Source organism: Lepidochelys kempii, chromosome 2 (genome assembly GCF_965140285.1).
Source record: "Lepidochelys kempii isolate rLepKem1 chromosome 2, rLepKem1.hap1, whole genome shotgun sequence".
Lineage (NCBI taxonomy): Eukaryota > Metazoa > Chordata > Testudines > Cheloniidae > Lepidochelys > Lepidochelys kempii.
In genome coordinates this window covers 112,931,693-112,958,498 of record NC_136381.1, presented here as the reverse complement: position 1 = coordinate 112,958,498, position 26,806 = coordinate 112,931,693, and the positions used below count along the sequence as shown (strand labels likewise).

Below are 26,806 nucleotides of genomic sequence, written 5' to 3'. Positions count from 1 at the left end.
TCAATGAACTTTTTCAATTTTTTTATCACCCCTCCCCCCCAAAAAAGTTTCAGTTTTGGGCAACTGAAAAATTTCAGCTACTTAGGGAAAATTTTTCCAGTAAAACTAACCTCTCTCTCTCCTCCCACCCCCTCAGACTGGCCAAAACTGTTTGATTTTTGGCAAGCCAAAAAAAAAAAAAATTCACTTTGGGGTTTTCAGTTTGACAAAACCCCCCCAAAAACTTTCTAGACTAATTTTGACAAAAATCAACATGAGAAAAAAAATTTCCGCAATCAGCTCTAAGTGAGGGGCATCTGCTACAGCAGGGGTAGATCTTTGTCCAGCAATAGAAGCTACCCTTGGATCAATCAGAGATATCCATTGAAAATGTCCTGGAAGAAGCAAAGACTTCAGTCCAGAAGTTGACTAATTAAGGTACTTATATGGACTCCTGAAGTGAAGAGGACAAGAAGTGTTTGTTAAGCCAGCTGAAAGAGTATACAGACTTAGTTCTTACAAATCTACAATCGTGATTTCTGGACTCTACTCAACCTCTACATAGCTTTTACAGACGCCTGTCTTATAAAACACTTACAGTTGAGTGGAGTGAGGCACTACCAGCAATGGGGCTGCCATGTGCTCAGGACAGAATAGAAAATTTTGAACACAGAGTGGAATATCATACGACAAACAAATGAAGATTTAAACTTCAAGTTCTTTATCATCACTAGTGGTTCGACCCAATCTTTGTGCTACGTTTCCTGGGATGAAAGAAGTTGGAATTCATCTCTTGCTATTCCCAGTCACAACAGCTACAGTTGAGCGTTCTTTTGCCTCATTGAATAGAATTTTGTGTTCTGAAAGAAGTCGTCTTCTGCCTGATCACGAGTATATCATGAAGGACTGGAAGTAACGGACACATAAAAAGACACAAAAGAGTGCAAAATTATAACAAGAAACCAAGAAGGATGTAGATGTAGTGCTTCATAGTAGGCGTGAGTAGCCAACTTTAATTTTTGTGATGATTTTAAAAAACATGAGTTAAATCTAATAAAATGGTCATGAAACATTTTTCAGTTTTTACTTTGGTGCCACACAGCCCACCTTCGCCCTCACGGTCTCAACCCTTGTTGGTCCTCACCCCCCCGAATATTCCAACACCCCCCAATTTCAATGCCTGGGGAAAACATTCTGCGTGCATCATGCACCTTTCCGGACCAGCCTGCGTTAATGTCTGTGAAACGCCCACGGTGATCCACAAGTGCCTAGAGAACCATAGAGAAATACCCCTTCCAATTAATGTACTCGGTGGCTAGGTGGTCTGGTGCTGAATTAGAATATGCGTGCCATCGATCGCCCCTCCGCAGTTAGGGAAGCCCATTTGTGCAAAGCCATCCACAATGTCACGCACGTTGCCCAAAGTCATGGTCTTTCAGAGCAGGATGCGATTAAGGGCCCTGCACACTTCCATCAACACATGTCCAACAGTCGACTTTCCCACTCCAAACTGGTTAGCGACCGATTGGTAGCAGTCTGGAGTAGCCAGCTTCCATAGTGCAATCACCACGCGCTTCTCCAGCAACAGGGCAGCTCTCATTCTTGTGTCCTTGCACTGCAGAGCTGGGGCAAGCTCATCACACAGTCCCATGAATGTGGCTTTCCTCATCCAAAATCCTCATTCTGCAGCCACTGGTCATAATCCCAGATGTGCATCACGATGCACACAGTGCTTGTTTCCCAAGCCGAAAAGTGACATTCCACTATGGTCAGCACCTCCATGAATGTCACAAGCAATCTCGCCACGCGTACTAACTATGACACGAGAGCAATGTCGCACTCCTCTTGACTTTGTAGTGTATAACTCCACTGCCACTCGTGACGTATTGGTCAGAGCAAGCAGCATATTGGTCAACAGTGTGAGATCCATTCCTGCAGCCCAAAGAGGCAGGGCGCGCAGTACACAAACCATTGAAAGATGGTGCCAAATGTGGACGGAAGCACAGGGATTGCTGGGATGCAAAGCAATGCATCATGGGCACTGGGACAGGACCCAGGATGTCCCGTGACCCCACTCTGCCTTCCCACAACTCTAAGCAGAAGAGGAAGAGATGCTCTGTGGGATAGCTGCCCAGAGTGCACTGCTCCGAATACCGCTGCAAGTGTGAACACGCTATTGCACAGGCAGCTGACAGTGCGTACACATAAGAGCGGTTTCTCTTCAGCACTCTCTGAACGGCACTGTAACTGCCGGTGCTGTAACTCTGCCAGTGTAGACATACCCTAAGCTATACTGGTATAAAAGTGACTTATACCAGTATAGCTGTGTCCACGGTAGGGCTTTTGCCAGTGTAACTATTTGGGGTTTTTTAAAATGACACCCCTAACCAAAATAGTTTCTGTCAGTAAAACTTTTAAGTGTAGACTAGGCCTAATTATAGGATAATTACAATGCCACATAAATTAATATTATATGGAACAATCCTTCCCAGGCAGGAGAACAATCTGGAAAGCCTACAAGGAATTTTCCATATTTAAGTTAGATTATTCTTAAGGCCTGTGAATGCTATAAATGTAACCAGTTACAGCACAGTCTTCCCTGGCCCTGGTGCCTTTTGTAATGTAGACGGACCATAACTTGGTTCTCCAACTTGGCTTAAACCTGTTTTGCCAGTGGACAACAAGGTTCCATTTTGGTTGAATTTATAGCGCAGGCAGGCCCTAAGAACAAGACAAGACAATGGTATGTATGCCAAAGGCCTAGCCACCAAGGAAATCCTTTGCTTTTCCAGGCATAAAGCTGTAAACCAGGCTCAGATTAATCAGGTTTAACTGTGTGAAATGTTTTTAATCCAAACCCCTAGGTGACTCAGTGGGTTTGGTGGAAGCCTGAATGACAGAAAGGGTCAGAAGGGAATTTTACTGCAGTGTCTGCTCAAAACCACAGCCTGCCCATAAACTCTCAATAATACCGTTTCCGGATCAGTGGCCAGAATGTAAAACAAAACTACAGCATAGAAAGCTTGCTTGAGGCTGACAGGGCTACAGTATGCCTGTCTGACCCATCAAGGTTCATATGCCAATAATAAAGCACTTTTGTTTAAATCCTTCCTTTAATTCCAGGCCATTTTTCCAATGCAATACATCCAAAAATACATTAAAAAGGGAAGGGGTTAGGGAAGGGAATGTGTATGTCTGTCTTTGTTTTCTGTAGAGAAATCACAAAATTACTGGTTTCAGAGTAGCAGCCGTGTTAGTCTGTATTAGCAAAAAGAAAAGGAGGACTTGTGGCACCCTAGAGACTAACCCATTTATTTTGAGCATAAGCTTTCGTGAGCTACAGCTCACTCCAGAAGTGAGCTGTAGCTCACGAAAGCTTATGCTCAAAATAAATGGGTTAGTCTCTAGGGTGCCACAAGTACTTTTTTTTTTTTCCCTCCGCAAAATTACTGCTTCCAGGAAATAGGTTTTTACAGCCAAATCAACTGTTTCTTCTTCTTTCAAAAATTACTTTTTTTGTTTCAGTGTCAATCCTCTTACAAGCATACATGTGAAAAGAAACTGTAAACATACCTGCTTTCATGACCCTAATAAAACACAGGGTGGCAACAGAAAAGAACCTTAAACATTAGCTTCATTCTTGTCCCCTATGATGTGTAATTCTAACTCCCCGCTCAGCAACAACGCCATCGTACAAACACCTTATTAAACCTTTACCACAAGACCTCTTGCAGGTGTCTATATATGGTATACCCTACCTACATTTACATTAATCATCTAAACCCTGTGTTTACTCATGAAATGAGAAGCACTTATTTGCTGTAATTCATTACCAGGTGGAAGAGGTCACAGCTCAGAATTCATATATTGTGGTAGCCCTAGCTTAACCACGTGTTTCATTTGAGCTGGGGGGGTGGGGCGGGGGAGAGGAAATGGCAATAAAAGCTGAGCTGATGTAAAAATGAACCCAAAAATTTCCCCCAAACCATTTCATTTTCACACGTACAAATCCCACACCTATATAGAGTTTAACCTGCAGCTCTAGTTAAACATTAAATGCTTAAAGGATCTCTCAGACGTAAAAACATATTGTACGATATAAATGGACTTGCCCTTCAGAGATAATAAACACTTATCTACATGGGGGAGTTATTTTGTAAGAAACTATTCTGGACTGCGTAACTCCCTTTATCCAAAGTGGCTGAAGCGAATTTGGAATAAAGCACCGATTCCAGAATGAGAGTGTCTACACAGGGAGTTAATCAGGAATAGCTACTCCACTTTAAATTCACACCCTACCTTAATCTGAATTAACTTTACTGTGTAGAGAAGCCCTAAAGGCTTGATTCTCATGTACACTAAGGCCCCTTTATATCCCTCTGGCAGAATAAAGAGCCCTTAAGGTGACTGTAAATTACACATGCCCCCAGTTTTAAGACACCTTTACTGTACCAGAACAATGTAGTGTAAATGAGAATCAGACCCATGATAGTTATCATCATACCTCTATTTCATGCACAGAACTTTCATTGTAATCAATGGGAGTTTTGTGCAGAAGCTGATGACAAGCTGTGACGCTGTATGGAATATGTGGAACACACTCTATAATATTGTTGATACCAATATTATTATAAAATTGCAAGGAATCTGACCAGATATGCCATGTAAGGGATCTGTGAAAATGTTATGATTTGCCAAGTATGATGATCTTGTTCATGTTTGTATCCCCTTTATAATATGAGTTATAGATATGTATGGTATATCTGAATTTCCAAACTTGTGCTGTGTTTCTGGGTGACACCCCCAGAGAGATTGGCATCAGCACTGCCTAGCCTGTTCGATGGCCCATCAAGGGTCATCAGATGTACAAAGAACCCATTGAAAGAAGCCAGTGGCTACACCTTATGAGTCAGTGGGACTTATAGGGGTATGCCTATGGACAGGGGCCTCCAAGGTTTCTCCATTGCATGTGCTGTGACACTTGTGTTTGGGACACAGGAAGTACAAGCCACATGGCAAAAGGAATATAAAGGGCAACTGAATCTTTTCCATTTTGTCTTCGTTCCTGCTTCTTACCTCTGGAGCAACTTCTCCACAAACTGAAGCACTGAACAAAAGACTGAATGACTCATCTGAGCCATGGATGTATGTATTCCAGAGGGACTTTCAAGCCAGCAAACTCACCAACACTGATAAGAACCTGATACGTGGACTTTGTAGTCTTATGTATGTATCTGATTGCTTGACCATTTAACAACTCTCTTGTTCTCTTTCTTTTATAATAAACCTTTAGTTTTAGATGCTAAAGGATTGACTGGCAGTGTGGTATTTTGGGTAAGATTCAAACTGATATTGACCTGGCAATGTGGCTGACCTTTTGGGGACAGAAGAACATTTTGTCTAGTGAGCAAAGTTTTTAAATAACTTCTCACTCTACTGGGCCTGTATGCTGATTGGGAGCCAGAGAACTGGAATGCAATAAAGGGGCCTGTGTGATTTCTTTCTTCAGCTTCTTAATAGCCAATGTAGGAGGATCAGAAGCACAGTTTGTGACTGGTTGGTAAGTTTAACTTCAGTGTTAACCACCAGTTTTGGGAATATCTGCTCTCCCTTTTCCAGCCTGCCCTGACCTTGGCATTTTCAGTGAGGGCTGCCCCAGGGACACCAAGTCACACAAGCTACAACCATAGACACTAGCCTAGTCCACCCATCGAGCTCCCTACTGGCATCCGAGACTTCAACATAAACAGGAACCAAGAATTACTGCTTTGAAAGTGTGAGGCAATGTAAGTGGAAATACAAGGTGGTTACTGGAGTTTGTATACTGTAACGACCCTGTCTGGGAAGGCACTATAATATGGCTGGCTGTACCTAGAGGAAATAGGTGTGGAGCTTGTCTGCAGCAGAGAGGACAAGTGTGAATGTGTACAATAGATATGAGGACCAACAGGGCTCAGGTTTGGTGTTTTGCAAAGCATAGTTGATTGGATCTCAGCTTTGCAAATCCAAAGTCCAAAGCTAAGGTGGTTCAGCTCCAAGTCCCATTTATCCAAACTCACAAAACACAGGTGAAGGTGTATTGCAATTATTCTGTTTTGGATCTACTTCTATATGTTTTTCACGTACCTGTGTAGCGTACACAGTGTGCAAAAATATGTTGATAAGGCTCTTGGCTACATGGCAAAGTTAGAATTGTTGCTGTTTTGTTCATTTCGGATTTGTATATGTGGCTTGTTTAACACTGTGCATGTGTTATTTATTATGTGTATTTCATCACCAGATTCACACTAAACTTGTTTTTAAATTTCAGGAAAGCCCTGGTAAACAACAGGACCACATCATCCACTGCATTTGGCATGCACCTTTGGACACCTCACCCAAACTGTGTCCATTAATCCATTTCTGCCAGGACTACTTCTGACATTCCAAACACTAGCTTTCTTAGAATTATCAGTAGTTTCTAGTTCTTCTCTGGGGGGGTGAGGAAAAAAGTGTCTGTCTAGGTCTTACAAAGCTACAGATGGATGCAAGAGGGCTAGGACTACATGGAGTCAATTGTCTTAAATCCCAGAGCACGGAAGGGAAATGCCGGCTGTTCAAACCCATTGGATCCCACATGATCCCCACCACCACCCCCCTTCCTGGCTCCAGATACCACAGATACCTGGCTGTGGAGCACAGTAAGATGGAATAGTAACTGAGGGAAATGAGATAGGATTGATGTCAGTGCTCCACTTGTACCCCTCTCCTTTCAATCCCCAGGCTCCTTGCAGAGAGGGTTGAATTCACACTGAGACCTTGTCTACACTGAAGAAAATGTATCATGTTAGAAAGCATGTTAACTAGTTTAACATTTCATTAAACACAAGTTAAAATCCTTGTGTAGACAAGGCAGTTATAGTTTTAATACATGCTAGCTCGTCAAGATAAACTATAGTAGGGAGTATATAATTAACCATGACCAAATACCAAGTTTTAAAACACGTTTTGCCGTGTCTACAATAGGATATGTCATGTTTAACAGGTTTGTTAGTTAATTAAAATGTTAAACAGGTTTGGTAACATGATACATTTTCCCAACTGACACACGCCCTATGTGCAGAGCAGAGATTTACATCAGAAGAAATGGTCAACTCAGGCAAATAATGCACTTTTCTCCATCCCAGACCAAGACAGTTTTGCTCGGAGGCAAATGAATTGCTGAAAATTAGGTCATGTTTTGCAGTCCATCAAGCCCATTGTTTCCAAAAGTAAATATCCATTGTCCTCAACTTACAATGACTCTCTTTCCTTAAATCAATGGTTTTGAAGACATGAGGGGAAAGGCTTGGTTGTCCCGGATAGCGCTAGCCAGAAAAAGCAGCCAGCTTTTGTCCTTCTGTATTTCCAGGAAGACTTGTTCTCTAACAATTTTTTTTTTTTTACTGAAAGCTTTTCCCACCGCCACCTCCATCCCCACTCCAATTAAATGATAAAAATTACAAGAGCTTAGAAAATAATGGAATTTCCATATACCTTCTCAGAGGGGTTTGACTTTCTTTGGTCTGTGCTCTCTTTTGGTCTGGTTAGTATGTGCACAAGGGTCAGAGCTGAGGTGGTAAAAATGGCTGGCAAGTAATAAACCCCTTGTCTACACGAGAGCTCCCATTCTTGTTGCCTTGTGTGGAGCTACCTGCAAAGAGACATTATCTCATTCCTTAGTAGTAGTACTATAGGGCTAGTAGCAATTTACGTCTTTGCCAGCTGGGTTCTGGTCTAGACCTCATCCCCTGGCATCAAGTTAAGGCATATTCTGATAGACTACAATTATGTTTCCCCAGGAGACTGCCAGCACCAACTGAAAAAGTTTTGGGCAGTGACCTGTAGATGGACTTGCTTTACCTTTCTCAAGATCTGCCATTGGTTTCAAGCATCTCCATCTTTTTGGACACAGAGAGGGAGTGAGTTGTAACATTGATTAAGGTAATCAGGCCAATATGTAGAGAGAGAGAGAGAGAGAGAGAGAGAAAATTGCATCTCCGGGGGGGGGGGGGAAATACCTGCTCTACATCCTGTAAATATTTCCCCCCAACCTCACTCCATTATAGTTAAACAAACAGAGGGTGTTAAATCCCAGGGATTGTCAAGAAAGCTCAGCATTGATCTACTTCTGCTCCCACTGAAGTCAATGTCAATGGAAGCTAATTTAAGACCAGTGCTGAGTGCTTTTGAAAAATCTCATACATAGCTAATAACGGGTCTAATTCAAAGCCTACTGAAATCAATTGAAATATTCCCATTAACTTCAAAGGGCTGTGGATCCATCTCCAGCTGCACTAGTATCCTGTGGGTCACTGCGTTTCTGTAATTTACTGTCCAACAGCTCTTAAAAGTTTTCACCTTGTCTCAACCTCAGCCTGGTGTGACTGTTTATTATTTGGGTAGCATTCACAGTATATTTGGGGATTACTCCCCCCCCCGTATAGTCGAAGTGACTGAATCGGACTACCATTGCTGCTGAGGTATTTAAAGTCACAGTGCAATGAATTAGGGAGAAGGGGGTTCATTACAGACTCTGGGCATAATATTACATGAGTTCCATAATAGGCCCTGTCTCTGCTGAAACTGTGAACATCCCAGGTGATAAAACCTAAACTGGGAAGACTAGCATTGTTAACCTACCTGATTCGTGGTATCAAGACAAATCAGGTAGCCATTAAGAAATGTTAAGTAGGAAGATGCCCCGTTTTTTGTTGTTGTTGTTTAAAGTGGAGTTGAGATGTGTAAAACAGGGCAAAAGCAGGGATTTAACTGGTGTAAAGAAGTTTTGCTCCAGTTACATGTTCCAGCATCAGCCCTGCTAAATTCAAATTAATGTGTAAAGGGGAAAACAGGATTTGGGGATGATGTGGGAGTACAGAAGTTTTCAGAAAAACATCCAACATGGATGGATAGAAAGCTGGAGAGCAAAGAATTGGGAAGCTGAATTTCCACAAACTGATGTGAATCTTTTTTGGAAAGTCTTTGGATTTCAACAAATGTATTAGGAATCTGTTCTTCTGACGTCGAGTTGGTTTGGTTTGGTTTGTTTGCATTTCTCAAATACTGGATGGATGCCAGCTTCCTCCCCTTAGCAAGAGAAGAGAGACCAATTTAAGTAATCTACTAAATTTAGACCATTTGCTGATACAATGACTAGAGAGCTACTGTGGTGGCCAACCTCATGGCTGACACACTGGAAATTGAACCAGGCACCTCCAGAGCTAATAAGCATGAGCTGTGACAGCTTGAGTTAAAGAGCCAAAGATCTCTTTGTGAGAGTTGTAGAGAGTCATCTATTCTGTGGATCATGCACGGAGAGGAACCTGAAACATATTCTCGCTGCTTTGGATTAGATAATCTTTTCGCAACTCCATTTTATCATCATCATACTGAATACACAATTAACTGGGACTTTTCTTACATACATACCTGGAAATAACAACAAAAGATCATTAATAATAAATAGCAACTTACAAATTAAACCACCTTTCATTCAGACAAGATCCTCCAAATCTTTACAGACCTATGAATAATGGGCTAGATACTGACCTCAATTTCATCATTTTTAACCACTATAACTCCATTGACTTCAGTGACTTTATGCTCACTTAACAACACTACGAGAGCAAAATTAAGCTCAGTGTATACAGGAATCACTCTGCCTAACATTGAAATGCAGCAACATTATGCAACAGTTGATCACATAAAGTGAAAGATAACCATACCATAGAAACCTCCTCTAAAAATATCAGGGCCAGACTCTGGAGTGCTGTCCCAATGGCACAAAGCTGATTTATAGCTGGCTTAATTAGCCAATAGAGCTCTCTCTTTTACAGGGAAATCTGCCTATGCCACCCCCTTCCCTAACTCCTGGCCTAGAGGTCACGGCTAGGATGCCCCAATGCCCAGCTGATCCACGGCTGCCAGAATGGTCCTTTGGGGCTGTTAGCAGCCAGTATAAAATAGAGTAGCCCCCACCATGTCCAGGATTGAGATGCCATAAAGCCAAGGTAGCTAAATGCCATCTTAACTCAATGCTTTTTTTGCCTCTGTCTTCATAAACAAGGTCAGCTCCCAGACTGCTGCACCGGGCAGCACAGCATGGGGAGGAGGTGACCAGCCCTCTGTGGAGAAAGAAGTGGTTCAGGACTATTTAGAAAAGCTGGAAGAGCACAAGTCCATGGGACTGGATGCGCTGCATCCGAGAGTGCTAAAGGAGTTGGCGGATGTGATTGCAAAGCCATTGGCCATTATCTTTGAAAAATCATGGCGATTGGGGGAGGTCCCGGATGACTGGTAAAAGGCTAATGTAATGTCCATCTTTAAAAAAGGGAAGAAGGAAGATCCGGGGAACTACAGGCCAGTCAGCCTCACCTCAGTCCCTGGAAAAATCAAGGAGCAGGTCCTCAAGGAATCAATTCTGAAGCACTTAGAGGAGAGGAAAGTGATCAGGAACAGTCAGCATGGATTCACCAAGGGCAAGTCATGCCTGACTAATCTAATTGCCTTCTATGATGAGATAACTGGCTCTGTGGATGAGGGGAAAGCAGTGGACGTGTTGTTCCTCGACTTTAGCAAAGCTTTTGACATGGTCTTCCACAGTATTCTTGCCAGCAAGTTAAAGAAGTATGGGCTGGATGAATGTACTATAAGGTGGATAGAAAGCTGGCTAGATTGTCGGGCTCAACGGGTAGCAATCAATCGCTCCATGTCTAGTTGGCAGCCAGTATCAAGTGGAGTGGCCCAAGGGTCGGTCCTGGGGCCGATTTTGTTCAATATCTTCATCAATGATCTGGAGGATGGTGTGGATTGCACCCTCAGCAAGTTTTCCGATGACACTAAACTGGGAGGAGAGGTAGATTCACTGGAGGGTAGGAATAGGATACAGCGGGACCTAGACAAATTAGAGGATTGGGCCAAAAGAAATCTGATGCGGTTCAACAAGGACAAGTGCAGAGTCCTGCACTTAGGACGGAAGAATCCCATGCTCCGCTACAGACTAGGAACCAAATGGCTAGGCAGCAGTTCTGCAGAAAAGGACCTAGGGGTTACAGTGGACGAGAAGCTAGATATGCGTCAACAGTGTGCCATTGTTGCCAAGAAGGCCAATGGCATTTTGGGATGTATAAATAGGGGCATTGCCAGCAGATCGAGGGACGTGATCATTCCCCTCTGTTCGACATTGGTGAGGCCTCATCTGGAGTACTGTGTCCAGTTTTGGGCCCTACACTACAAGAAGGATGTGGAAAAATTGGAAAATGTCCAGCGGAGGGCAACAAAAATGATTAGGGAACTGGAATACACGACTTATGAGGAGAGGCTGAGGGAACTGGGATTGTTTAGTCTGCGAAGAGAAGAATGAGGGGGGATTTGATAGCTGCTTTCAACTACCTGAAAGGGGGTTCCAAAGAGGATGGATCTAGACTGTTCTCGTTCTGTCATCTGCTACCACTGAGGAGTAATGGTCTCAAGTTGCAGTGGGGGAGGTTTAGGTTGGATATTAGAAAAAAAAACTTTTTCACTAGGAGGGTGGTGAAACACTGGAATGAGTTACCTAGGGAGGTGGTGGAATCTCCTTCCTTAGAAGTTTTTAAGGTCAGGCTTGACAAAACCCTGGCTGGGATGCTTTAGTTGAGGCTTGGTCCTGCTTTGAGCAGGGGGTTGGACGAGATGACCTCCTGAGGTCCCTTCCAACCCTGATAGTCTATGATTCTTTGCCCAGCCCCTCTGGAGCTGCACCAAGTGCAGCGCAGCTGGTCCAGAGGATCTAGGCCATAGGTTTGTTCATGGTAAGGAGACGTAACATATTTATACTACTTTCTGAGAGCTTTGTATTGTACACTGCACTGCAAATCTCCATGCCTCACATAATGAAACAGCTTAGAAACATATCCTCATATGCTTAGAAGCACGTATGTATGGTACAGTCTAAGGCAAGCTATCTTGTGTGTACTAATTAAGCCACAAACTAAAGCCTGAAGCTAATATCAAGGCTCCAACAACTTCACCCCATAAAAGCAAAAGAAATACCATAGAATGAAAATGCTCTAGTGGGGAGAGAAGGGCACTGGTTCCAGTTGTAGAGGATCAAAGCTTGAAGCTGGAGTTGGGAGCTAGACACAGTTCTGCTCTACTAAAAATGTTGTTAATGGATTCTGCATAATAAGTAGGCTATAGACTAGGGGTAGTCAATAGGTAAGGCTACGTTTTAGTCACAGGTATTTTTAATAAAAGTCATGGACAGGACACGCACAGTAAACAAAAATTTACAGCCCGTGACCTGTCCATGACTTTTATTATATACTCCTGAATAAATCTTGGGTGCTCTGGGGTGGGGACGGACACACAAGCAGTGGTGTGCAGCCTGGAACCCCCACTGCTGCTGTGGGGGTGGTGCTGTTGCTGGGGGCAGGGGGTCACAGTGGCCCAAGACTCCCCCAGCACTGGCTGGTGCGGCTGGCCCAGGGGCCACCTGAACTGCTCAGGCGGCCCCCGGGCCAGCCATACCAGCCACTGCAGAAGTCACAGAGGTCCTGGAAAGTCATGGAATCTGTGACCTCTGTGACAGACTCGCAGCCTTATCAATAGGTGAACTGCAGGCCAAGTCTAGACTGCCAGATGCTTTTGAACAGACCCCAAAATCTTTTTATTTCATTATTATCATCATCATTATTTTTTCTTTTTATTATTATTTTGTCTGGACCTTGACAAAAATAGACCGATATAGACTTAAAGTTGTGCTAAGGGGAAATTGGAAAACTTCAAGATGATGCTCTCTGAAACAGTTGTGATTACAAGGAGTATTCTTCTAAAATGAAAACCAAATTTATTCAGTTAAATTCAACCATCTGCCACATGACTCAAGGTCTGATCTCAGAAGCTGTCAGACCTGAATAACCCAGGGGAGGTAGAACATGGGTAGGGGGTGTGTGAGTGTGGTTAGAATGACATATTTATGAAGGCTGTGAATTATAGATGAGTTTCTGTATAAACCAGATGTGTTTAACTGTACCCTACTTCCTTCACACAGCACATATGGATCTCATAATATGGCAATTGCACTTTATTATTCAGTGAATTTAAGGCTGACAAAAGTGCAAGATTGACAGCCCTGGAGACTTAAGTCCTCTATTTATCAACGGGATAAGTATAACACACAATATAAGCTGATCCTCCATGGACCAGATGGGCATAGGGGCATCCCAGCCACACCCTCTAAGCCAGTAGCTAAGGAGGGGGTGGCACAGGAGCATTTCCCTAAGTAAGGAAGGTCTCTGATGGCCAATTAACCCAGGTTTAATGTCAACATGTCCTAATCTGGAGGGACCAACCAGTCTGGAGGAGTGAGCGAGTTTCAGTCTCCACAAGAGCAGTTAGTAACTGTGGACTTTAACTACCCAGACATTTGTTGGAAAAGGAATACGGCTAAACACAAAATGTCCGATAACTTCTTGGAATGTATTGGGGACAACTTTTTGTTTCAGAAGGTGGAGAAAATAACCAGGGGGTGTCAAGGTTCCTTCCCCACTCTGAACTCTAGAGTACAGATGTGGGGACCTGCATGAAAACCTCCTAAGCTTACTTTTACCAGCTTAGGTTAAAACTTCCCCAAGGTACAAACTATTTTACCTTTTGCCATCGGACTTTATCGCTGCCACCACCAAACGTCTAAAAGGTATATAATTGGGAAAGAGCCCATTTGGAAATGTCTTTCCCCCCAAAATCCTCCCAACCCTTACATCCCCTTTCCTGGAGAAGGCTTGACAAAAATCCTCACCAATTTGCACAGGTGAACACAGACCCAAACCATTGGATCTTAAGAACAATGAAAAAGCAATCAGATTCTTAAAAGAGGAATTTTAATAGAAGAAAAAGTAAAAAGAATCACCTCTGTAAAATCAGGATGGTAAATACCTTACAGGGTAATCAGATTCAAAAGAGAGAATTCCTCTAGGCAAAACCTTAAGACACAAAAACAGGAATCTATATTCCATTCAGCACAGCTTATTTTCTCAGCCATTTAAAGGAATCAGAATCTAACGCATATCTAGCTAGATTACTTACTAAGTTCTAAGACTCCATTCCTGTTCTGTCCCCGGCAAAAGCATCATAGAGAGAGAGGCTTTGTTTCTCCCTCCTCACAGCTTTTGAAAGTATCTTGTTTCCTCATTGATCATTTTGGTCAGGTGCCAGTGAGGTTATCCTAGCTTCTTAACCCTTTACAGGTTAAAGGGCTTTTCCTCTGGCCAGGAGGGATTTTAAAGGTGTTTACCCTTCCCTTTGTATTTATGACAGGGGGACAGCCATTTTAGACTGGATTCTGACTAACAGGGAGGTATTGGTTGCACATCTGAAGGTTGAAGGCAATTTGGGTGAAAGGGGTCATGATATGATAGACTGCATGATTCAGTTTACCTGATCCTGCATCAGCATAGGGACTGAACTTGATGCGTTCTTGAGGTCCTTCAAGCCCTACATAAAAAAGAAAGCTGGAAGTTTCTCAAGGAGACAGTCTTAAAGCAGCAGCAACAAACTATCCCAATGCAAAGGAAAGACAGGAAGAATAGTAAGAAGTGGAAATGACTCCATCAGGAGCTCTCTAGTCACCTGAAAATCTAAAAAGGAATCCTCCAAAAAGTGGCAACATGGACAAATTGCTAGGGATGAGAACAAAATAGCACAAGCACGTAGGGACAAAATCAGAAAGACTAACATACAAAATGAGTTATATCTATCAAGAGACACGAAAGACAATAAGAAGAGGTGCTATAAGACAAAAGGACAGCAAGCCAAAATAGGGAAAGAACAGACTGAATAATATTTAGCTAAATTAGATGTATTCAAGTTGACAGGGCCTGGTGAAATTCACCATAGGGTATTTAAGGAACTAGCAGAAGCTACCTTGGAAATATTCATAATTATCTTTGAGAACTCCTGGAGAACAGATGAGCTCCCAGAGGGCTAGAGAAGGGCAAAAATAGTGCCTGTCTTTAAAAGGGGGAACAAAGAGGACCTGGAGAATTCCATTTAACTTCAATACCTGGAAAGATACTGGAACAAATTATTAAACAATCAATTTGTAAGTACCTAGAGGATAGTAGGTTTATAGTAATAGCCAACATGGATTTGTCAACACCAAATCATGCCAAATGAACCTAATTTCCTTCTTTGACAGGGTTATTGGCCTAGTCAAAGTTATTCCCCTAGTGGATGGGGGAAAAAGCAGTAGATTTTAGTAAGTCTATTGACGCAATCCCACATGACATTCTCATAAGCAAACTAGGGAAATGCGCAACCAGTTGAAACACCATACTTAAAGAGTAGTTATCAATGGTTGGCTGCCAAACTGAGGGAACATAATCAAGTGAGGTCTGTGCTGAGTCCGGTACTATTCAATATTTTCATTAATGACTTGGATAATGGAGTAGATGATATGCTTATAAAATCTGTGGATGACACCAAGCTAGGAAGGATTTCAAGCACTTTGAAGGACAGGACTGGAATTCAAAACAACTTTGACAAATTGGAGAACCAGTCTGAAATCAACAAGATGAAATACAATAAGGACAAGTGCAAAGTACTACACTTAAGAAGTTAAGAATAGATATATACCAAAATGGGGAATAACTGGCAGTAGAACTCCTGAAAAGGATCTGGGGGTTATAGCAGATCACAAATTGAATAAGAGTCTGCAACATAATGTATTTGCAAAAAAGATTAATATTCTGGGATTTAACAACAGGAATGTTGTATGTTAGACACGGGAGGTAACTGTCCTGTTCTACTCAGCACTGGTGAGGTCTCAGCTGACGTACGGTGTCCAATTGTGGACACCACGCTTTATATGATGTGGATACCTCCCTCGTAGGAAAGGAATTGAGACCACCAACTCATTTCACACAGGCCACTAGATTTTGTGATGCTCGGAAACTCATAAGATAAGAAGTTCAGTTGACAGTAGCACCATAAACAGTCCAAATTATGACATGTAGTGCTAGCACTGTGGAGTACATATTTTATGATGATGTGTTATATCTTTCAGTGTACAACCACACATATGTATTCTCAGTTTTTAATTATGCAATGACAATGTTTCACCATGAACTTATATTTCAGTATAGCCCAGACACATTTCCGTAAGTGTTCACGAATAAGATATATGCAAACATCATGCCTGTCCCTAATGGCCCCCGATATGACTGAATACACAGACTCTCTCTAAACAGAGCCTACAGCACTATGTATGTGCCTAATATTTGAATGAGTTTTACAAAAAGCCCAACATCCCCCCTCCCAAGCCCCCCATGAGATTCTTCTGTCTTCAGCACTGGAGCTGAAATGCTGCAGTGTGAAGATAGAACAAACCTTTCTTTAAAGTGTATGCTAATTTTTAACTGGCTGCATCTGATCAGATGCTGATAGAAATATCACCCTCTTGAGTGACAAGACTTACTGCCAGACTAGCAAGCAACAGAATGTGCCATTCATTAAAGAGTTTAAAATCATGGTTATTGTCTGTCTACCAAACATGGCTAAGATCAATGGACATAATAGACTCCACTCATATCCTGCCAACTTGCTATATGCAGTACAATGCAAGACAAAACCTAACCATTCCAAAGACTGTACTTTTTGAAGTAACATATTCTGATTTTCTTAAGCAGTCTTTTCCCCATGATCCAATTGGCACCTCAGCAATAATTCCCTTTCTTTGCACCACAACATATGCAGGAATTTAACTGTACAAATCCCATGGCAGGACTAAGCCCCTGACCATTACGCTGGAAATGCACAGGGAAGAGCAGATGGATTGTGACCACAATCTCTAGGAAGCACAACTCTGAAGACATATAGACCGTTTTCTACTTATTGCTACGCCACTTAGATGAGAATCTGATGTGACTTCAATTGGAGGAAGGTGTAACTTAATAATGATGCTCTGTCCCAGTCAGAGTGTTACTGTCATCTGAATGCTGTTTGGACAGGCTCTGAGAAGTAAGGTGTCTGATGGGACTCCAGCAATGACACTGAAATGTGGGTGCACGGGTGAAAGTAGGCTGGTATGGCATACCAGTAAGAAGTGGCCACCAGTACCAGCCCATACACAGCTGATGTTAAAGCACTGGGGCGGCAGTACTTTTACGTTGCTGCCTCTCTCCCCTCCGTGGCCCCCCGTTGGCGGCCCTGCAGGTAGGGACCCTACCAGCAGGGCTGCCGCCAAAGGGGTGTGGTAAAAGTCAGCTGTGGGGCCTGGCGATTTAAAAGGGCCCTGGGCTCCTGGCCACCACCGCTACTACTGCGGAAGTGGCTGGAGCCCCAGGCCCTTTTAAATCACCACCAGAGCCCCGGGCGGTGCAGACCAGACAGCGCAGATGGGCTGGCTGGTGGAGGCTGACCCCCGCTTCCGCCCAAGGCCCTGCCCCCTTCCAGGGGCCCAGAGCCGGGCCCCCGTACGGGTAAGTCGTCTGTGTTACTTTCACCCCTGTGTGGGTGTGATGTGTTGGTGCAGAAATCTCTAAAAGCAGACAAAGAGGAACAATAACTAAGGCTGCGAGTCTGTCACAGAGGTCATGGAAGTCACGGATTCTGTGACTTTCTGGGACTTCTGCAGCGGCCAGTGTGGCTGGCCCGGGGGCCTCCTGAGCAGCTTGGGCAGCCCCTGGGCCAGCCACACCAGCCGCTGCTGGGGCAGTCTCGGGCTACCGTGTCCACCCTCCCCCCAGCAGGAGTTTGGGTGTGGGAGGGGGCTCAGGCTTGAGGCAGGGGGTTGGGGCAGGGGTAGGGCGTGAGGGCTCCAGGTGGCGCTACCTTGGGGAGCTCCCCAGAAGCAGCGACATGTGCCTCGGCTCCTAGGCATAGGGGCGGTCAGGCGGCTCTATGCGCTGCCTCTGTCCACAGGTGCCTCCCCCACAGCGGTTCCCAGCCAATGGCAGCTGTGGAGCAGGCGCTTGGGGTGGGGGTAGCATGAGGAGCCGCCATGGCTGTGCCTCCATCTAGCAGCCGAGGGACACGTCGCCACTTCCGGGTAGCTGCGCAGAGCCAGGTAGGGAGACTGCCAGCCCCGCCAGCCCGCCCACTCAGCACCAGCGGGGGTCCTGAGCTACGTGCCGCCACCAGCCCCCACCCCCCAGCACCAGCAGGGATCCCAGGCCATGCAACGCTGCCTGCCCCAGAGCACCCAAGATTTAATCAGGGATCTATAGTACAAGTCATGGACAAGTCATGGGTCATGAATTTTTGTTTACTGCCTGTGACCTGTCCATGACTTTTACTAAAAACATATACCCATGACTAAAATGTAGCCTTAACAAGAACTACCTATACATATCTGAAGGGTGTAAACATCCAGGATGGAAATGAAGTAAAGAACAAGATCAAAGAAGTAAAGAGCAGTCACAAAAGTGAAATGCCTGCAAGCTGCATGGAAACTTCTTCAAAAGAACCACAAACTATATGTTAATGCCAAATTTAAGAGGGGGGGGGAAGTAAAGGGACAAAAAAATATGTCACCATGGCTAAACAAGAGAGTCAGAGAGTCAGTTAGAGACAAAAAGACATATTTTAAAAAACTGGAAATCAAATCCTACAGAGGAAAATAGAAAGGAGATTAACATTTGATTTGTCAGAGTTTAAGTGTAATTTGTCAGGAGAAAAAAAGAATTTGAAGAGCAACTAACAAAAGACACAAAAACTAACAGCACAATATTTTAAAGTACATCAGAAGCCTGCCAAACAATCAGCGGTGCCACTGGATGATGAGGTGCTAAAGGAGCACTCTAGGAAGGTAAGGCTATTGCTGAGACGCTAAATGAATTCTTTGCATTGGTCTTCACTGCAGACAGTGTGAGGCAGATTCCCACACCGGAGCCATTCTTTTTAGGTGACAAATCTGAGGAACTGTCCCAGATTCAGGGGTCAATACAGAAGGTTTTGGAACAAATTGATAAATTAAACAGTAATAAGTCACAAGGATCAGATGGTATTCATCCAAGACTTCTGAAGGAACTCAAATATTACTCCTGAGGGGATTCTGCGCCAAAAAATTATGCACACAATATTTTAAAATTCTGCAAATGTTATTTGTCAATAAATAAATGTGGCTCCAATATGGCAGTGGGAATCACAGGCCACTGGCTGCATTGAGGTGGGAGATTGCCCTGAAGCCCCCAGCTTCCCCAGTACAGTGACTCAGCAGTGAGGCTGCACCTGACCCTGACACAGCACAAGGGCTTGGCCTCCCCCAGAAACACCCCGGGGCCCTGCCCCTCTATGACAGGTGTGGGTAGGCAGGCTCAGCCCAGCAGGATCCAAGTGTGGAGGAGCTTAGTGCGTGGGGAGCCCCAGCTGCTGCCGAGGGGACGCCACATGCTGGGCTCCCGCTTCCCCCTGTGATTCCCCTATCCCCTTTTCTTCTCCATCCCCCTCCCCTCACTCCCACATTCCCCTCCCCCTGCCCTATTCCATCCCCTTCTTTCCGCCCCGTCCCATCTCCTCACAAAACAAAAGAACAAGGGGTCACCCAATGAATTTAATAGGCAGCAGGTTTAAAACAAACAAAAGGATGTACTTCTTCACACCATACACAGTCAACCAGTGGAACTCATTGCCAGGGGATGTTGTGAAGGCCAAAAGTATAACTGGGTTCAAAAAAGAATTAGATAAATTCACAGAGGATAGGTCCATCAATGGCTATTAGCCAAGATGGTTAGGGACACAACCCCCATGCTCTGGATGTCCCTAAGCCTCTGACTGCCAGAAGCTGGGACTGAAAGGCAGGGGATGGATCACTCAATAAATTGCCCTGTTCTGTTCATACCCTCTGAAGTATCTCTCACCAGCCACTGTCGGAAGACAGGAGACTGAACTAGACGGAGGATGGTTGCTCTTATGAAATTTTTAGGGTGTTACAAAGGTAACAAGGAGTAGTGGGATGAAATTAAGACAGGGAAAATGTAGACTGAATATCAGGATAAGTTTCCCAGCTAAGAGATCCAACAGTCTGAGTTATTATTTCCCAAGAAAAAAGGTGAAAGCCCCATTGTTTAGGATATTTAAAACTAGACTGCATGAAAAATGCATTGCAGGGAACAATCCTGCAGTGGCGAGGAGATGGACTAAATGATCTAATAGGCTTTTTCCATATCAAATTTCTATGAATGTCTGAAGCAATAAAAATGCTTATTAGTTTTTCTGAGCAATATGTCCACATATGAATAGCTATAGCCCTGCTAAGTCAATCGTTTTTACGCCTATGATGTGATATGACCAGGGCAGTACTGTCATCATAATGGAAACACAAAGGTACTTCCAGTCCACTATGATTATATTAACCCTCTAAATGCTCTGATTTCTTTGCAATGATCTATGACTACTTCAAGAACACAGCCGTCCTGGGACTGGGGATACCACAGCACATCTGTGCCCACAAAATATCCACATTTAAATAAATAATACTAACATGCAGGGGTAGAATATGTTCTAATGGCAAGATTAATCTGATCTACTGTGTAAGAGTACATTTTGCTATATTATGCTGTAAGATGTTAACATGTACACCTGCTTGTATCTTCTTAGCCTGTTACATATAATGCTTAGATGGTAAGGAAATGAATAGAGATAGCAAGAAGCAGAGAGAGATCATTTATTGCTTTATCATCTAAGCATTGTCCAGGGATTAAAGTCACCCAGAGAGGTGGCAGCTGATACAGTCAGCCCAGCAAAGGAGTTTGTGGGTTGAAAGACAGAGTGCTAAGGGTGTGGGAAGAGAACACAGTTCTTCTTCTGTCAGTCACCTAAAAAACCCGTCATAAACCACAGAAACTCCTTCAAGACTGTGACTAGATGCACTGGGATACCACTGAGAACAAACCAGAGGCGGCTTCCCTCCATTCCTGTCTTGCTGAGCTAGACACACCAGTCAGCTACAGCATAGACCAATAGGTTGGGCCACGCCCCCTGCAGTGCACAGAAACTAAGATTAATTTAGGCTTCTCAGTTAACAGGAACTTTCCCAGCACCTAGTATTCAGTCTTTCTGGGAGCCTAAACCCCAAATGAATCCATTTTACTCTGTATAAAGCTTATACAGGGTAAACTCATAAATTGTCCGTCCTCTATAACACTGATAGAGAGATATACACACATTTGCTCCCCCAGGTATTAATCACTTACTCTGGGTTAATTAATAAACAACAGTGATTTTATTAAGTGTAAAAAGTAGGATTTAAGTGGTTCCAAGTAATAACAGACAGAACAAAGTAAGTTACTAAGCGAAATAAAACAAAACATGCAAGTCTAAGCCTAATACATTTAAGACACTGAATACAGGTAAATCTCACCCTCAGAGATGTTCCAATAAACTTCTTTCACAGACTAGACTCCTTCTTAGTCTGGGCCCAATACTTTCCCCTGGTACAGTCCTTGTTCCAGCTCAGGTGGTAACTCGGAGATTTCTCATGAATGGCAGCCCCCTTTGTTCTGTTCCACCCCCTTTTATTTATAGCTTTGGCACAAGGCAGGAATCTTGTGTCTCTCTGGATCCCCATCCCTCCTTCTAAATGGAAAAGCACCAGGTTTAAGATGGATTCCAGTTCAGGAGATGTGATCACATGTCACTGTAAGACCTCCTTCGTCATAGCCTAGTAGCTGGAAGACAGGTACCCAGAAAGGCTTGAAGGTAAACAAACCCATTCACAGTTCATGGATTCTGAAGCACCCTTAATGGCTTCCACTTAACATGTTTATATTAGTAATACAAGTTTACATGTTTCAGAGTAGCAGCCATGTTAGTCTGTATCCACAAAAAGAACAGGAGTACTTGTGGCACATTAGAGACTAACACATTTATGATGAAGTGGGCTGGAGCCCACGAAAGCTTATGCTCAAATAAACGTGTTAGTCTCTAAGGCGCCACAAGCACTCCTGTTCATTTTACAAGTTTACATCTTATTCTCCTAACTCCAGACATAGAAATAATACATGCAAACAAATGGGATGAACACACTCAGTAGATCATACGCTTGTAGGATACCTTACAAGAGACCTTTTGCATAAATCATATTCCAGTTACATTATATTTACACTCATAAGCATATTTCCATAAACATATGGAGTGCAACGTCACAAACCCTTCAATAGATTCATGTTGCTATATCTGCTCAGTTTCCTTGTACTAAGATGCCTCAAGAAGAAACACACTGTGCTGAGCTTACCACAGACACTTTTCCATATTAATGACATCACTGTCAGGACGAGTTGCAATGGTTGCTTGCTGGTGCACTCTAGTAACCAGGCTGGGTTGCAGCCAGCTAAGCTGTAACATCTTATACTCTAACCCCTTAAACCTGTTAATTGGATTCTGTAAACTCCTGCCAGGTGAGGTATGCTTTCGACAATATTATGATTCAGAAACACACAGCAGGTGGTCAAAACTGACAGCTTCTAATTAATATTAATATTCTTTAGTCCTCCATATGGCAAGAAACAAGAGGGTGCAAGGATGGTGTGGAGGGAGGGGTGTCCAGATCTCCTGGCATTCTCTCCCATTCACTTTGCTTTTACTCACAGCAAAGCTTCAGTACCTGTGGATTATGTTGTTATAAAAATACTAACTAATCATTAGTGAAATTGAATGAGCTTCTGTATCAACTCCTGATCCACAGTACAATCACAGATAAATCAGTTTGATTATATCAGCTCCCCTCTTTACTCTTCACTTCCTTCAGTCACACACAACAAGTAAACAAGAAAATAAAATTAAAGCCATGCTAGAAAAAGAACAATTCCTCTATATCTAGAGAAACAGCCACATTACACTCCCGGGGAGCGGAGGGTGCGCGCGCGTGCGTGCAGGCGACCAGTTCACATCCAGCTTATGGTTTCTGAATATAAATGATTTTCCGAATATTAGGCTTGTCTCTTTGAAAGACAGCATCCTGTATCCCAAAATTGCCTGGGTAACTGCTAATCTTTAACTCTTCTCTCACTCTGTGTTTAGGACAGTCAAGAAGATTTAGAGAAGAGAGGAGGCATGATTCACCACTCACACCAGTTTCAACTGGTGTAACTCCACTGACTTCAACAGAGTCACTCCTGACTTACATTGCTGTAAGTGATAGCAGAATCAGGCTCCAGGGTAGTTAACTCGTCTACGGGGAAGCACCTGCAATTCAGGAGTGAACCAGGGAGAGCTCAAGTACTATGTAGTATCGTCCACCATCATATGAGCCAGCCGATAAATATACAGCATTAGGTTCTAAAGCTGCAGTCCTCTGAACATTCAGGATGACAAAAATGAAATAGTAAAGAAACAGCATCAGAGGGAAGCACTAAGACAGAATCATGGGCGGTGAGGTGATGAAATATTACCTCCACCCTCACAAAAAAAAAAAAAAAAAAATCTATGATCTCATGTTGGCAGTACGCCCAGCATGTTTGACCCCAGGGGATATGTCAGTAAGCCAACACAGCAGGAGTAGCAGACCTTGAAATTTTATATCTGCTCCTCCTTGTAAATCTTATCTAATCCAAAATATTTCACATTAGGGAAAATAAATAAATAAAAAGAAGCCAAGATAAGCACAGTCCAGTTATATGAAGTCATGCTAACTATAGAAACAGCCATGGTAGGAAAGGGTTAGCTGTTCATTTGGTCGAGTTAAGCAAGTCACAATTAGGACTACCTGTGGGTCATAAACCTGTACATGGGAACTCTGAACTGGAGCAATGGCAACCAATTAGCCTTAACTATGTCTTGACCATTTTAGTGACTAACCCATTTTTGAATGTGCTGTTTCTCTAGATATTTCACCTATAGATGAACAGTCCTTTTTCTAGCATGGCTTTATTTTGTTTATTTGCTTGTTTATTTTACAGGTCGTGCTGGGGATCAGTCAGATCATAATGGCTGTATTCTTTCACCAAGCTAGCGCCAGTCGTGAAGAGAATGTTCAAGGCACAAAGGTTGCTAGGCTCCCCAAAAAACAAAGAAGGTCTCTTAGTGGACAAGATCTATCCTTCATCCACTTCTACTCGCAAGGTAACAGTGAATGAGTGCTTATAGAGAGGCTCATTCAAATCACAGCATACTGCTGCTGTCCAGTCATCAGCCCCCTTTGTGCTGTCATGCAGAGCACCTAGCCAGAGGGGATAACATATACATGGGCTATATCTGCAGTAGGTAATTCCTTACCTTTTTCTTAGCAATCGTTCATGCTGCGCTGGTGCTACTAACAGCATTTTTACCAGCATGTCATTTAACCCATTTCTAGATGTGGTAGTAAAGATACCTATGGCCATCCCACATAACAACTGACAGCTTTCATAGCACCATTGCTACTTGAGGACCTCAAATTTATGGTGATTCTGGGCCCCTTTTAACCTTAATCAACCTCTAAACACATCTTGCATTCTGACTAGATGACACCTCATTAACCTGTCTCCTTTGCACCCCAGCAACCAATTCAGGAGGGAGAAAGATAGCACATGCATTTATAAATAAACGCAGAGAGACGTAATTGAAACAGCACTTCCAACCTAACAGCAACTGTGCAGAACATGTGCTTGGCAAAAACACCTTCAGTTACACCAACTTACTAAATGCCTCATAGTTTAGTAAAAAGAAAAGGAGTACTTGTGGCACCTTAGAGACTAACCAATTTATTTGAGCATAAACTTTCGTGAGCTACAGCTCACTTCATCGGATGCGTACAGTGACTGAATGCATCCAATGAAGTGAGCTGTAGCTCACGAAAGCTTATGCTCAAATAAATTGGTTAGTCTCTAAGGTGCCACAAGTACTCCTTTTCTTTTTGCGAATACAGACTAACCCGGCTGCTACTCTGAAACCTGTCATAGTTTAGTGCTACTGCAACAGATATTTACTGCCTCATTTAAATTGACTAAACCTGCTTAACTTTAAATGTTTGTTACCATGTTTTCTGCTGGTGAAGCCTTTCTCCCGCTCCCATCCCCCGCCCTTTCTTCCAGGATAGCCTCAGCCCTCCTGTTTAACCACTACACTGTTACTCAATGGACTGCTGCAGTTTTGGAACCAAAAGCATTTTCCTTTTGAGCAACAACACTGATTGTTATGCCCTGTAGCCAGTAATTCAGTGTGGAGTCAGTGACACCAGATAGGTTACTCTATTTGTCCCCCTCAAAAAATTCTTCTGTATGAGTCTCAGACTGTGAGGCTCATCTCCCTGGAGGGAGGCTTCGATCCCTTTCGACAGGAGGTTTGAGCAAGGTCAAGGAAAACAGAATAAGGAAAATCTTTTAATTCATCTGCTTAACCCTTTCCACTATAAGCCTCACAAGAGCCAGTGGACAGCATTTTCACTTTCAGAGGTGTTCACTAATCCTGTGCACCCCTATGTTTGGTTGCCCAATCTGAGATACCACAGAGGTTCTAAGGATTCTCCAACCCATCCCAGTCTCCCTGCCTCCAAGGAGGACAAATGCTGCCTCTTCTGCTTTCTGGAAAAGAACTTTTTGCAAGTGGTTATTTCCCGTGGGAATCAAGCTTCCCCTTATATTTTACCTTGGCAATTTTATCCCTGTGCCTTCACCCTGGCCTCCATATTGAAAGGAAAGGGTCTTCACAGAAGCACTTTGGGGAGGACTGAGAACTCCCTTGACCTAGTGGTAGATCCCTGCCAGCCTTAGGTGCCCTAATAGCAAGATCAAAGGGCACCCATTTCCATGCTCAAAAGAGGAATTTTGCATTTGGAATTGAGATCAGCCCTTGGGGCAGATTCCCTTAGTGCCTGAGGTTTCCCCCAGCACTTACCAACCCATGCCAGACTGCCTGCTCCTGCAGCCACTAGATTAGCTGCCTCCTGCTTTGCTGCACAATGGATTGGGGAGGTCAGCAGGTTGGTTTTAGAACCTGTGATATTGGCCTATTTTTTATTTAATAAAAGATTTTCTTATTACCCTCACAAACACATTTCCATCCTGCAGCAGCTTATATTTTTTACTCAGTCCCTTATGAAAGCAGAGAAAGCAGTGTTAGAAAAATAAACTGTGCTCTGTAGCACGTCCTACCACGGTATTCTCCACCAACTATGGCATGGAGTGAGGACAGGAAAGGAGACAAATCCACTGGCGGGCTGTTCGCCAGGCACAGAAATGGGGTCAATCAGTGGCACTCTCGATGGATGCCTCCATCAGATGTTTTGATTTCCATAATAATTCAAGGAATTTCCAAAGAGAGTAAAACTAAATCCCTTCTCTGATTGCATCTGAGATCTTTATTATTACTGAGCAGTGAAGGAACAAACAGCTAACCCCAGCAGCCTGTGCCACACTCAGACTCCCACCAACCCTCACTCCCCAGAGCCATTTGGTGATTGTTTCTGAATGAAAGGAATGTACAAATATCTCCTAATATTCCACGCTAATTATTGCTTATCCAGGTGTGGAGGGGATGAGAAGAGGCAGGAAGCTGAATGGAGCCTTGACTCCAATCCTCCTCCAGAACATACCAGCTACCAGACCTGAGCCACAATTATTACAATAGATCGAAACAAGAGGGGGAGCGCTCTCCATACCAGCTAAAGAAGATGGGAGTTCTCCCTCTGCTTTTAGCAGAGGAGGGGGAACTGAGTTTCCACCCTGCTCCCCACTGCGTCCCCTGAGCCAGCAGAAGGCAGGAAATATCCTACACCTGACATGGGGCTGTAGCAAATTAATCCCCTCCTGGAGAAAGGCAGGAGAACAGGAGGAATTGTGACTACAGGTACAGTCTAGCCATGGACTCAGAGAAGCAGCAACAGCAGCTCTCCAACTCTCTTTCCCCCTTCATT

At 43.5% G+C, this 26,806-nt stretch overlaps 1 protein-coding gene across 3 annotated transcripts in view; it reads right to left on the bottom strand.

The window, feature by feature from the left end:
• Positions 1–26,806, bottom strand: part of GFOD1 (Gfo/Idh/MocA-like oxidoreductase domain containing 1) — a 113,456-nt gene that overhangs the window by 61,989 nt on the left and 24,661 nt on the right. Inside the window, exon 1 of one of the 3 annotated variants that reach the window (XM_073332024.2) lies at positions 578–818. The exons of the other annotated variants lie outside the window; for them this stretch is intronic. The gene's annotated coding sequence lies outside the window, so the exon portion shown is untranslated. Of the gene's footprint in view, positions 1–577; positions 819–26,806 lie in introns of those variants that run through there. 3 annotated transcript variants of the gene reach the window in all.